We start from the raw sequence: 15,781 nt of genomic DNA on the forward strand, positions 1-15,781 counted from the left end.
AAAATGGTCCCACATGCGAGACTTAACTTGGAATAATCTAACCACATTAGTGAAAAAGGACAACCCGTGCAAGGATTCTTGAACATGAAGGATAATTTCTAGCATTTATAAAGGTAAAATGACAACCACTGAAAATTCAAGCAAATATAAAGGATGATGTCTTATTCATATTATAATGACATAGTACAATTGTATTTTCCAATATGCGAAATTGAGGATAATATCACTTTCAGAAGTTTTATTCATATATTTATTTTTAACACCCTTGTTATGAATGATAACTTCAAAGTTCAATTCCCATTCGAATAAAGAATACCCTTTGCTTTTTCCCTAAGGACAAATTTGAGAACTTTACCCGTTGAATTTTTCGGTAAAATTCCAAAACACACATTTCCAGGGATCATACTACCAGTCAATGACTTTTCCATACAAAATTCGATGATATCTTTACCACTTAAACAACATTCGTCTTTTAATGTTACAAAGGCATAAGGCGTTTCACCAAGGGTGTTATCAGTTTTCCCAACAACTGCAACTTCCTTTACAAATGGGTGAGTCCTGATGACCCGTTCGATCTCAATGGTGCTAACAACCTCCCCATTTGTGATAATTCTATCTAATTTACGATCTTTCATCTTTATATCACCATCAGGATTTCTGACCCCGAGATCCCCTGTCATGTACCATCCGCCCTTGAAAACATTTTGGGTCCTTTCTAAGTCTTTATGGTACCCTAACATTACAATGTTACCTCTAAACATAATTTCTCCAATTGTGATCCCGTCTGATGGTACACTGATCATGGTCTCAGGGTCTTTCACATCAATATCTTCTGTTAAGATGTTGTGAGTTCCTTCACGATATCTTATCTTCGTATTTTCATCTTGATCATTTTCTTTCTTATCGCTTGTTATAAATGGTATATCAGTGATGGGTCCTAGAGCTTCGGTCATTCCATAACCATGATGTATATCAAACCCAAATTTGTTGACTTCCGATATAATTTCTGATGAGGGCAAAGGGCCAGCAACAATTACATCAACCCTAGTCGGAACCGCCCATTGATCCTTGGTTTTTGAACTTGCAATCTTGTCTAAAATTGTTGGTGGACCACATAAGTGTGTAACCTTATGGACCGCAACCGAATTAAATATCACTTCGGCAGTCACTTCTCTAAGGCAAACATTTGTGCCGCCCAATGCCGCCACCGCCCACGGGAAACACCACCCGTTGCAACGAAACATATCAACAGTCCATAAGAAAGCCGACATTTTCTTCATATCGTATCTAAAGATAACCGATAGCGAGTTCAGGTAAGCTGATCTATGGCTATAAACCACCCCCTTTGGCTTCCCGGTCGAGCCAGAAGTAAAATTTATGGAAATTGGATCACATTCATCATTTGGGTGTATGACTTTGAAATCGTCTTTCCCTAGTAAAAGAAGATCGTTGTAATCAAGTGTCTTTGGAAGAAAGACGGTGTGATTCTTTCCACCACCAATCAGAATCAGGCTCGGTGATGTGGTTTTCTCGTTTAATAGTATATTTAATGCTCCACTAACTGTTAGAAGGTATTGGTGGTCAACAAAGATAACTTGGGGTTCTAGTTGTTGAAGAGTGGCTGCTAGTGTTGGTGGGTCAAGGCTCGTATTGAGTGCAGAAAGTATCGCACCAGCCATTGGCACCCCAAAGTGAAGCTCATAGTGAGCGGGTGTGTTCGGGGAAAATGTTGCAACCTACGTAAAAAATACATGAAATCAATTAATTAAGAATGTTCATGGTTCGTCATACAGAATTTGATTTAATGTTATATTAAATACGATTTCTATGTTTAAATTTCTTTACTAAATCTTAGCTTATCTTTCAAAATTTTGATATGATAAAGAGGTATATAATATAAAAACATATAATAACTCATTCTATATATATATATATATATATATATATATATATATGCCAAGCGAATGATTTCATATGGGTCTTACTAGAGACACCCCAAACACCCCCATATACGCCTCGTATATGGCTATACGGGGCCCTATACGCCTATTATAGTGCTATAATGGCCGTATAAGGCCCTCGTATAGCCCTATACAGGGCGTATAGGTGGTTTTGGTGTTCCGAGAAAACCCCTCCACATTTCATACTAAAGCAGTTGAATTGGGTGGGTCCGTCTTAAAACAATTAGTTTTAACACTTCGAAATTATTTTTTTCTACGTCATCCTGAAAAAATAAAGATAGTTGATGAATATAACGCATACACATAAGTAGTACTCTAAAATTAAAAATATATATATATATATATGTAGCAAAATTGTTAAGACTTCACTTACCTTTTTTTATAAAATTGTTGAATTATATTCATAATTTTAAATTAAAAAGATAGCTGATGTATTAGATTTTCAAAGTAAAAGAAGTTAAAATGAGTAAATTACGGATTTCGGTCACGTCGTTTGGTTGAAAATTGCTATTTTTTAAAATAGTTTATAGTTTACGTTTTTAGCCCCTAAAAGAAACATTAGAGACGAAAATCGCAATTTACTTCTTTAAAATTTAAACAAACAATACATTATACCTTATACTGAAATAACGATTTGACCAAACAAGATGAATAGAAACTAGAATTTTACTATTTTAAAAGTTAAATATGCAATATCTTTTAACTAAATAGCATCCTAACCCAACCAGGGGAAGGAAAACCCCGATTTACAATTATTAAGTTGATCACAATATTAGTTTCAAACTACATGCTGGATCCATCCAAAATCGAACAACAAAATTTTAAACGGATCTAACAAACAAACAGACTTGCTATAGTCGGTTTCAATGATATATATTTATAACATTTAAAATAGATTTATTAAAAATCTGATATTGTTTAATATCATATGCGTCCTCTTCACGTTTTGATTTACTCCTAAACCGATCAGTTTACCTATTGCCGTGTTGACTATATATTCTTAAAAGGAAAAGCCAATTCATATTCAAAATTATCCTTCAACTTACAAAACTGCAATGTCCTCAATCTTTTCAAAGACTACAAAATAGTCCCTCGAAAAACAAGTTATTATATTTAACAATTTACTAAAAGTGAAAAAAAAATTACTAAACCAAATAAACAACATATGTTACTGTTCTTTTCAGATAGTTCGCTGACACTTGATATATGAGCAAACGAGTCTTTAACTCAATGTCAGGCTTCGGTTTTAAAGTGCAAATTTTTATATGATTGCAGAGTTTTGACAAATAAAATAAGGGTGTGTTAATAAAAAGGGCTTTCACTTTGAAAATCAATACCTATCTTACTATATTAATAAAAGAAATGTTGAAACTTAGTTGTCAAGCCTACATTTCTTCTAATTTCTAATATCTCATCTCATTCTTTCGAGCTATTCATGGGCCATGGATCAAAATTATTTTGTCAAGCGGGTTATAATATATTGTGAATTTTATAACATAGTGTCATTTTTATACCTGAAGTTTGACTAACTATTCAACTTTAACACCCTTTTTAAATTTCTTGCAAATACGTTTCCAAAACCATGCTATTTTAGTAATTTTTGTTAATCTTTTTATTTTTTCCTTTAAGTCTCCATTAAATTAATTCATAACTATTTTGAGAATCACAATTGAAATAACGGACCTTGTTTATTTTTATCATTTGATAAATCCCGTGTAATACACGGGCTCAAAAGCTAGTTAATTAATAATGAAATAATCCGTGACAATATGGATGTACACATGACTTGAAGTTGGAGGATCAATAAGTGCTTGACCCACTTTAGCAGTAATCACATAAAGATGAATTGGTTGGTCCCTCTTTGACCAATTAGCTTCACTAGGTCTTTATGAATTATGACGCTCGTACATGACTTTATGATCATACATGGTCCGACTTGACTTTAATTATGACTAAGAGGCTAAGATATTGATTCATAAAACGTGTGATAGTGGCTTAGAATTCATGTCTAAGTTGTTTTCTTCCTTACGTCAATATCCTAACGTCCAATTCAATCCGACAAAACAATATTAACTAGTCCAGATTGATAAGGACTTGGATCCTAATCATACACGCTTTTAAGAGTGTGAGATGGGTTACAACTTCCCAAAGGATCTCCATTTTTGAGAGTTGCACGTAATAGTAACTAGTTTAATATCTAGTCCTTATATCCATCTTGTTAACCATATGCTTGCCATTGTAGTATGGGCACTTTCAAGACAAACTGATCCTTTTCTTTTCTTTTTTTAACAGCGTCTAGAACTATCTACACTAATCGAGTGAATTTTCCTAAGACAAAATATCAACTATCCATGTTGATTTTGATATTACTGGCATAACTCACCCTGGAACACAGTGAAAAAGAAAACCCTCTTAAGTCAGGTTTCGAACCTAAGACTATACATATTTGAAAACTTAATCATCACACTTATGTCATTGTTATATATCAGCGTCAAATTACTTAACTAATTTCACATTTCACTTAATTTTAGTTTGGTATCTAAAGTACTCTATTCTTCTAGAAAGAAACAAGGTACACATTTGAGTATAAAGTTTTTTTTATCTTTAGAAATTTGGAAGTTGACTTCATACGAACGTTAGTGGTTCATCACTTACTTTTACAAATCACATATTATCTATATTTCGTTCACACATATTTCTTTTGTATTTGTAGATTGTATCTATAGGTTTTGTTTTCTAATGCAATTGTCAATTGATAGTGCCCCGTTCAATTGGAGCTTGACATTTTGCTTATTTTAATAGTATAAATAATTTTTAAACATTTTTTGTTTTCTTTATAACTTTTAAAATACAAAGTTTAACAAAATTACAAATATACCCTTGCAACACACTTATTTTTATCTACATTGCAATGTAAATCTTTTTCAAAACCAAGCCACGTAAATTATAATATATATATTTTTTATTTCTTCATCTGATTACTATAGCGAGGTGCAAAACGAGCCGAGCGAAGCTCGAGCTCGGCTCGTTTAACTTATACAGAGCTCGAGCTCACGCTCGTAGCGTTTTGATCTCTATTTCTAAAGTTCGAGCTTGGCTCGTAAGTAGTTTTTCTTGCTTGAGCTCGACTCGCTTACCATTTATTAATTAAATTTTATACATTTGTCACTAATTACACACACACTATAATTTAATATGTAACATAATATATATTATTTAGTTATTTTTTTCATTTCGTTATATATTTTTACATATTTTAATTAATTATTCTTATATATACATTTAAGAAAAATTATATAAATGGCAGGCTTGCTTAGGCTCGATCGAGTTTTTTTACGAACTGGTCTCGAGTAAATCGCAAGCAGCTTGACCCGTTTGCATCCCTAACTTTTACACATATTTCTTTAGTATAAATAGAATGAAGACTCCGAGAACCCATTAAATTTCAAGGCTCTGGACGAACATAAAAAAGATATCTGAAATCACATTTTTAAATATGTGATAGATAATTTGACAATTTTTAATTCGATTGCATTTCCAAAGCCCAATGCGAAACAAAGCAACAAATAATAATAAAAAGTTACTAAAATAGTCCGTATAAAACATAAATGAAAGTTTTTTCTATAAAAATAAAAACATCACCAATAGGAATAACGAAACCAATGGCCTTTGATTTCGTAGACTACCACTATTTTCAATGCATAAAAAAGTCATTTTTTTAACCTTATGTTTTAAAACAAAACTATATATAATATATAATTTTTTAAACAAATATGAGATTGTCAGGAGAATGGGCATAGGCCCATCGTCCTCCTCACCTCCCTTGGGCGACCCTGATAGATTGTATCTTTATGTTAGTTTTATTTTTAACTTTTAATTTCACTATTTAGGGTATTAGTACTTTTAAACATATTTCTTTATATATATATATATATATGGTGTCTAGTTTTATTTCAACCTTTTAATTTCACTTTTTAGGTGGACAGGATGCTACCCGGCTAGCCATCACAAATCGACAGCTCACTTTTGATGTCGAAACCATCTCCATTTGTGCCCCTACCTGTTCAAACACCCCCTACTTGCAGTGCCCCCCCCCCCCCCCCCCCAAAAAATCTCTCCCCTCCCTCTCTCTCTCTCTCTTCGGTGACAGCTATTCGCTTCACACTACCATATTTGGTACACTAAATGTCGTCGCCGATGTATCCAAAATCAGGTACCCGTAGGTGCCACTCATACCCTTACATTATATATATATATATATATATATGAGAAGTATAGTTTGAAAACCCTTTTGAGTTGAAAAAATCCGTGAAAACCCTATGTAACATCGTGTTTTTTTTTGTTACATGTAATATATGTTGTTACATTTAATACAAAACATCGAAAACATAAAAAAAAATGTTTTGCTATTTTTTTTACATTTTTTTAATAATTTTTATATATATTTTCATGAGAGAGAAAATGTAAATAAACTTTTACATTTTTTATTAACTTTAATTGTGTATCACAAGATTTAATCTTTAATTAAAAACATGTGGTTGAGAATGAGTTTCCAGAGTTTTCACAATTCAAGTGGGTTTTTATTCTAAACTAACCCTACGTGTATATATATATATGTATATATTAAAAACTAGCTTTCACCCACTCACAAAAATAACTACTTATTAATTGTCTAAGTTCATATACATGTGATAAAATAACTATTCAACAATTGCCTAAGTTTTTATGTATATGGTACAAGATGTTATATGAGCGCCTTTTGTAATTAGGCAACCTCTAGAAAAACAATATGTAACTGCCCGCATCTCATACACAAAACAAAACAACTGTAAATACCTAATATCCCCACGTGCAGCAACGCACAAACTAAAAAAGCTTGTTATATATAATTATACATCTTTAACCTATTTAATTTTTTACTAATTTAATTTTTATATAATAACCGTTGTTCGTTTACATTAAATGAAAAATAAATAAATAAATAAGCATTTGTGAATAATGTTTTTTCTCGACGCTTTAATAAAAATACTATAAAAAATGAAGTTTTATAGAAGACGATCATTTTTTTAATCATAAACTATACTGAGTGTAAAAACAGTATCGGTATCGGATGAACCGATACCTAATGAACATTTTTCTCTCTTAACTTTCATTTTACAAAAACTAATTACACTGTTATGGGTAATTCTTTTTCCCCAGTGTTTCAAGGCAATTTATTGATTACATATTTGTTTAGATATATAACGATTTTTTAGTGTCATAAACTATACTGAGTGTCGTATCATGATGAAACATACCGATTCAAACCTGTTAATTTTAAGTTTCAATTCCCTAGTACACTATATATGATACTCTCTTTTGATTCATTTACTTTTTTTTATTGATACTAATTGTTTTTCACAACAATCCAATATTCCTATTAAAAACAAAGTTGTATTTGAAATGAAGTATTTTTGAAGTATCGTAAATTATACCGAGTTTTGATACAGTGGAGACCTGAATTGATAAACTATATCGAGTGTCTGTACAGTGATGAACTGAACAATACCCATCGAACGACATAAATACCAATGTCAGTGTTGGTATTTTTGTATGGTTTGCTTTCAATTGATGTAAAATACGTATAAAAAACATATTTTTCATTATTTGTATCGAAGCGGCCAATCACAACTTCATGTTGGTAATTTTTATTTCTTTAGTTATGATACCTATTTTATGTTTTATGTTTTATGTATATACCAAATATCTAGCGCAACAATTCCCACTGCAATGTCGTGGAAGAAGCCAAATAGTTATGCTATTCCACACAACCTCTAAACATGTAAGTCGTATCATCGTGTAATACAAAAATCATAACACTTAAGCATTAACATATTACAACGTAAAGTTTAAGAACTTACAACTTTTCCAGGATTAACTCCAATGATAACTGAGAGAGCATAAGCGAGCTTCACACACCTATCGCGTGTTTCTTTCCATGTATATGTAACATCATCATAAATTATAGATGTATTTTTTCCGTACACAAATGCTGCTCTCTCTAGAAAGCTAATAGGCGTCAAAGGCACAAAATTAGCTTCACATGTAGAAAAACCCTCCATTACAAGTAGAACTCGTATGTTTTTGTTCTTCTTCAAAAATCAACGTATCATTTATAGGCACAATACAATGATGTCACATTGCCACGTCACTTTCCCTGCTTAGACAATAGGTCTATCATAATCAGCATACTTGAGGTGGTATAACAATTAAATATTAAAAGTGGGATTAAACAAACAATTAAACGATGTGAGATGCTTTTCTAACGATTATATTCACTCGAATTTTGATACGTAATATTACTTTTACTATTTATTTAAGTTAAAGGTGATATATGCCAATGGAATAGGGTATTAATCCTTTCTAAAGTAACCATAAATAAACGATAAAAACACCTTTTTAATCTGACTAAATTCTTCATTACTACTAGATTAAAATTAAAATTCTCAACGAGATTTCTAAGATGTGTTTTAACAATTGATCAATTTTTTATGAAGAACCGTAATAATCACATATCACACTTGTAGATAGTATTTGATAGATATGATGAGAGATAGAAAGTGAATGGACTAAACGGTTAAAGAGAAATACAAGTGTTTATAGGATCTATTTTTCTATGAAACCTAATAAGCCACCGTTGAATGTTATGTGTCTAAGGAGACCAAAGGAGAAAACGCATGGAGCAAAAGAAAAAAAACACCTCTTTCTCAACATGCAAATCACATGTGAAAACCCTATTATTTTAAACGTCTCTAAGTTTATTATAAAAAAGATTACACCATAAAATCGAGTGTTTTTTACTTTTTAATATGACTATACTATTGTTACACTTTTGAAATAAAAAAAAACAAAAACAAAAACCCACATGCGTAAAACACAATGGACAACACAACACACTAAAACACATGATAAACAAACACAATGGACAACAGACCAAAAACATAACGGACCGGAATCAATAACACTGTCTATAGAAAACCTAGTTGAAAAACACATTTACCAGAACCTATAACACAATGACCCCATTGAAAGACACAATAACCATAATTTGGGGTGTGCATGGTGTGGTTTGGTGTGGTTTTGGCTAAAACCAAACCAAAAACCCAAACTTCAGTTTTTGGATTTCTGAAACCATTTGGTCTCGATTTTGATTATGATTTTCGTTCGAAATTTTTGGTTTTTTCGATTTTTGTCATTTGAACTTGAAAATTTTAGGCCGAAAAGAAAGTTTGCCAAAAATAATGAATTTAGGTATAAATAATTTTGGCTAAAGGTATTTGACTAAACTATTATATATTTGGCTAAATATATTTGAGTTACATATTTATTAAATTCTTATAAATTTAAAATAAAAAATTCAAATAATTAATAAAAATCTAGAAATTTCATTCGGTTTGGTTTTTTCGGTTTTTATTACATGTAAACCAAAACCGAACCACTAGTTAGGTTTTTACAAAAACATATAACCAAACCGTCGATTTTCGTTTATGTTCGGTTTTTTCAGTTTGAATATTTTGGTTTGGATCGGTTTTTTGATTTCTTGTACACCCATAACCAGGTCTATGGCACAATGAATAGAAAGCCCACTAATTTTATTATATATATATATATATATAATTTGATTCATTTAAGAAGAACTTCTTATCACGATAAATGCAATAAGTCAATTGGACCAATCACAAATTTTCTTTTAATTTTGGTTTATATATAGATAAGGTTATACTAGTAAAATGATTTGTTTTATATATGATAGGTAATAATTCATGGTAAGTTGCATATTAATTTATATTAACTTAGTTTTTTTAGTTAAGTGTGTTTGTTAATGTGTACGCGAATGATGTGAAAATCTGATTCCATCGGTAGAATTAGGAATACGGAATAGATCAAAATTAATTTGATATAGGTTATGGATTATGTTCCTTGTTTATCCCATTTATCAAATAGAACATACACAAAACAAAGAATTTACATATTAACAATATATATATATATATATATATATATATATAGAACCCATACTACACAACATATGAAACTCATGCGTACGCCATACACTTTATGAATGTACGTATGTACGTAGTTACATAGGCATTTATGTACGCAGGCACGTAGGTATGTCCGCACGTAGGGACGTAGTTAGGTGCATACCTACGTATTTATGCGTGTATGTAGGTACGTAGGGACGTAGACACGCACGTACCTATGCAGGTATGTGTGTATGTATGTACCTACACTTCATAGGAATACATGAGGTTTTTACTCGTTTTGTCACTACTCTTACAAATAACAAAATATTCATCATACCCCAGATTGGATGAAACATTTATAAATCTTAAAAATAATAAGACAACAAAAATACTAAATGATTTTTGAAAGAAAGATTTAATTGTGGATTTAATTGAAGATTTAATAGACTAATTATGAGCTGTATGTTTTGATTTTAATGATGGTACACAAAAATTACTAATATAGCCTTTTGGTATTAAAGTTTATTAAAATGGTGAAACTAAAATTACAAGAGTGTCATTTTAATTAATGACTATTGATCAAACAAAATCAATGGATGAGATCCTCGCACTTCTCGCTGTAATATTACTTCTTGCATGAACCATCTCTTATATATGTGTGTGTGTGTGTGTGTATAGGACGGAGTTATAATAAGAAGTGGAGTGTGTCTAAAAAGTGTAAGAAGTAATATGGTGCGTTAGATTTGGTGATCTAATGGTCTAGATGGAAAGTGTGTTTTGTAAGTTATTATAGGGATGAGCATTTGGTACTTGGTCGGTACCGAACCGGTACCGGTACCGAAATCGGTACCGATTTGGTACCGTCGGTACCGAATCAGTAGCAAAGTTTTGAGTTTTGGGATCGGTACGGTACGGTACCAGTATTTCCTAAATTTTTACCTTCAATAACGGTACCGTACCGGTACCGAACGAACCGAATATTTCAGTACCGGTACCGGTACCAAGATTTGATGATTTTAGGGATCGGTATTTTCGGTACCGGTACGGTACCGAGCTCATCCCTAGGCTATTGTTAGTGCACAGACTTTGTGTCCATAGTTGTTCGAAGAGACTAGGGGTAGTTTAATCTTCATGTAAAATGGCTCATTCGCTAAGTATGTTTAGCGAATGAGGTCCATTCGTCAAAGACTAGACTCATTCGTTAATGTAAGAGCCCATTATTTACTATAGTGTAACGAATGAAGGCTCATTCGTTGAGGTATACCCATTCGCTAAGGGTGTTTAGCGAATGGGATGTCATTCGCTATGGGAAGACCTCATTTGTTAGTACTGTTCTAACGAATGAGAGGCCTCATTCGTTACTACAGTATAACGAATGAGACCTGCCTATATATAGGCCTTCCATAGAGAATTGCATGGAGATCCATGCCATATTTATGTCTAATGTATCGTTATGCTGCAGGATTTGCTCTAGATTCGTAATGTATATTCATCCTCCATTAATGTATCAATGTTAATGTATTGAACACGAATTTCGTATCGGTATTGCGACAAGACTCCTAGGCTCAACAGCGTTTTCACAACTATGCATTTTATTTTAATACTTGTTTTATAACACTCCAGGGGCAATTCGTCCAGTGTGTTATATTATATATGGAAACATTATCAATCTATAATTATTATCTTTTAATTCAAATTTAAAACACAACATCAAAAAAATCATAAAGATATATTACAGTATGTTTTAACTTTGATCCAAAATTTAATCCAATTTTAAAACACAAGACCAAGAACATCAAGAATAATAACACACTATGTTGAACATGATGAACAAAAACACTTTTATACTAATACATCAACTTTAAACACTAAAAACACCACAACCAAAATGAACGTATGATTAGACTGGAACCTGCATTACAACATCTCATTAAACACATACAGCCCCTCTTTAAACAACCCGACCTACACATACCTGTTAATCATAACACTCCATGACACGTTATTCCTCTTCGGCATTTCATCAAACAGTTGGCGTGCAACCTCCACTTTCCCAAACTTCACATACCCATTTATCACCGCAATCCACGTAAAAGCATCCTTATTCAAACTCTCGTCAAACAATCTCCGACACCCGTCTAACCAACCACAAATAGCATACAAATGAATCAACCCATTTAGCACAAAATCATAACTTTCCCACCCCAAATAACGGTTGAACACCATGGTGGTGATAATGGTGGTAGTTAAAGACGGTGGTACCTGAGGTTGAAGACGACAATGACCATTGTACTGGTGCAAAAGCCAACTGACGGTGAGTCAAACCCGGTGGTGGGCGGTGGTGATGATTTCCTGTGGTTGAACGCGATGGTGGCGGTGGGTAGCGGTGGTGATTTCCAGTGGTTGAATGTGATGGTGGCGGTGGATGGTTGAACGCGGCAGTGGCGATGGCTGGTTGAACGGTTGTGATGGCTGTTTGTAGATGATGTTGTCAAAATTAAAAGAGTTGGGAGTAGGTTTTTTATTTTGATTTGAAGAGAAGATCATCTAGTTGTGATTATATTAAAGAGAGAGAAATAAACATTTTCCCATCCTACCCCCGGGTGTGTTTGTTTTAATCCAATGATTCTAATAACTTTCTACACTACTTAGAAAATGCTTACTTTTTATTCTAACATTTCTCTCTCTCTATATATATATATATATATGATGAATGTTTTTATAAAAATGTCTTATAAAAAAGTAATGTGCCTTTTAAAATATTGGGGTAATACCTTTATACCCTTTACCACATTTTTTCCCTCAAACTATCCTCAATGACTCAACAATCAAAATTTAAGATAAACAGACTAACATTCTTCGTACACTTCATTTTATTTTCTATTTGAACCTAGCTCTTAAACATCTTCTTATATAAATTTTAAAAAAGTTTTTAATATATATATATATATATATACGGGAAAGATATTTTGAGAACTTGATGAGTTGTAAGAAATTTAAGAACTCAATATAGACCACACAATTATTTAAATCAGCATAGAATATGTAGCTGAGATTAAATTTAGTTAAAAAATGAATTAGCAGAGAGATTAAATATGTGTGATGACTACACTAGTGTAAACGTTAGTTACACCTAGGTAACAAGTCTATTCGGTGTGTAAAAAATATTATAATTTTTTTTACATACATGTAACCTACATAATACATATATGTAAAAAAAATATTCAATTTTTTTTTTCACATTGAGTTTTTTCGAGTTCTTAAAACTCAAAGTGATTATTAAAATAAATCAACTATATATATGTGATTGATTTCTTTTGAAATCAACTTTGCGTTTTAAGAACTCGAAAGAGCTCAATGTAACAATTTTTTTGAATTTTTTTACATATATGTATGTTACATGTACGTAGAAAAATTACATATTTTTTTACGCACCGAGTTGACTTTTGACATAGATGTAACGATGTTTAAATTAGTGTAATAATTGTACATTTTTATTCTCGCTCCTACTTAATTTTAATCACATTTAATCTCAACCATATAATCTAATCTATTTATTTAAATGTGTGGTTAAGAATGAAGTTCTTAAAACCCAACAAGGTTTTCAAAATATCCCTTCTCTATATATATAGGATTTGGTTCATTTCAGAAGTGTTTCTTATTGCAAGAAGTGCGAAAAATGAATCCAACCAATCATATTTTTTCTTTTATTTTATCATTTATTTAATAACAAGGGAGTTATAGTAAAAAGATGCATTTTTTCATATTTGGTAGGTCATAATGTATGGAGAAGTTACAATTAATTTGTTTTCATATTTTTTAAAATATAGTCAAATCAACCTATATTGAATTCTTGATTTTTTATTTTATGAAATTCAATTTTGTTGATTTACCAATATTAATTTTTTATTCTCGTAATTTGAATTTCATACCTTTATTTTAGATAATAGTTCTTAAATTCAATAGCGCAAATAAATTTATACAGTACATAAATGAACATACACATAAATAAAATTACCCACACACAATTCGAAATACCACCTACATGGTACATATACAAACCTACACAATACATAAATAAACCTGCACACGATAAAAAAATACACATACACCCGTGAAAATACCACCTACATAATATATATATGAACCTACACAATAATATATGAACCTACACACGATAAAAAGTACGCATGCACAATTCGAAATACCAGATACGCAGTACATATACGAACCTACACAGTATATAAATGAACCTACACACGATAAAAATTGCACACACATAATTCGAAATACCATATAAACAATACATATATGAACCTACATGGTACAAAATAAACTTTTTTTATTACATTAAACTATATATAATAAATAACGAATAATGGAATAACCTATATAATTTTCACATGCACATTCGTGATACCACTTAAATAGTACATATGTAAACTACACAGTACAAAATAAATTATTTTTATATTTTTCACATTAAACTACGTATAATAAATAACAAATCATGTTAATAGCCCGCAATTGTAAAATTTTCACATGCGCATTCATGATTCCACCTACACAATACACGAATATACATGTGTATATAGTACATAAATTTGTGTAGGCAATATATAATATTTAATCAATTTGAAGAAAATATGATTGAAGATATTATAGTATTTTATTAAAATTGTATTTGTTAACATTACTTTGATTAATAACATCAATTAAAAAATAACTATTAAAAAATTTATAGGTGACTTTCAATTAATTAGTAATAATAACAAATAAATGCAATTAATAACTTAAGTTTCACCTTAAAAAGTCTAAAAAACAAATACCAAAGTACCATTTTTCATTAAAATATTGGTATATCAATATCTTCATAATTACAAGTTTACCATAACTTTTCTAATCCATTGATTATACATAATCAATGGTCTAGATTAATTTCTCGCACTTCTCGTTGTAACTTGACTTCTCGCATAAACCATCTCCTGTATATATATATATATATATATATATGATTGATTTCTTTTGAGAACCACTTTGAGTTTAAGAACTCGAAATAACTCAATGTAACAATTTTTTGTTTTGAATTTTTTTTTTTAAATATATGTAATGTATGTAGGCTACATGTACGTAGAACAATTACAGAATTTTTTACGCACCGAGTCAACTTTTTACATAGGTATAACGGACGTTTAAATTAGTGTAATCACTGTACGTTTTTATTCTTCTCTCCTACTTAATTTTTTTAATCAAATTTAATCTCAATCACATAATCTAATCTATTTAAGAATGAAGTTCTTAAATTCTTAAAACTCAACAAGGTTCTCAAATTATCCGTCCCCAATTTTTTACGTACCGAGTCGACTTTTTACATATGTGTAACGAACGTTTAAATTAGTATAATCACTGTACATCTTTATTCTCTCTCATACTTAATTTTTTAATCAAATTTAATCTCAACCATATAATCTAATCTATTTAATTAAATGTGTGGTTAAGAGCATTCTCATCCAGTTCCCTATCCCTATATTCATATATATCATATAATTACACTAAAATACACTACATTTCTATCTCCTATTCAATAAAATAATATTTTTTATACCTTTTTCATTATAGTTTTCTCTCTCCACCATATAATTTACAAAAATATCACTATCTTTTTCCCAAATTTATAAAAAATCACTATCTTTTCTCTCTCCGCCTTATAATTTACACTCACAGCCACTCACAACCTCACCCTATAATTTACAAACCCTCCTCACATAATTTTTAGAGGATGGGTTGGGAATGCTCTAAGAATTAAGTTTTTAA

The 15,781-nt window shown here is 31.0% G+C and overlaps 1 pseudogene across 1 annotated transcript; it reads right to left on the reverse strand.

Annotated features, from left to right (window-relative positions):
• Positions 1–290: 290 nt before the first annotated feature.
• Positions 291–8,067, reverse strand: LOC143558217 (butanoate--CoA ligase AAE1 pseudogene; annotated as a pseudogene). The gene is made up of 2 exons (XR_013139699.1): positions 7,862–8,067; positions 291–1,736 (listed from the first exon to the last, which is right to left on the reverse strand). The product of XR_013139699.1 is annotated as a butanoate--CoA ligase AAE1 pseudogene (transcript).
• Between the last annotated feature and the right edge of the window lie 7,714 nt (positions 8,068–15,781).

This window comes from Bidens hawaiensis, unplaced genomic scaffold (genome assembly GCF_021521415.1).
Source record: "Bidens hawaiensis isolate Kalapana, Puna unplaced genomic scaffold, B.hawaiensis_p1.1 tig00019361_1, whole genome shotgun sequence".
NCBI lineage: Eukaryota > Viridiplantae > Streptophyta > Magnoliopsida > Asterales > Asteraceae > Bidens > Bidens hawaiensis.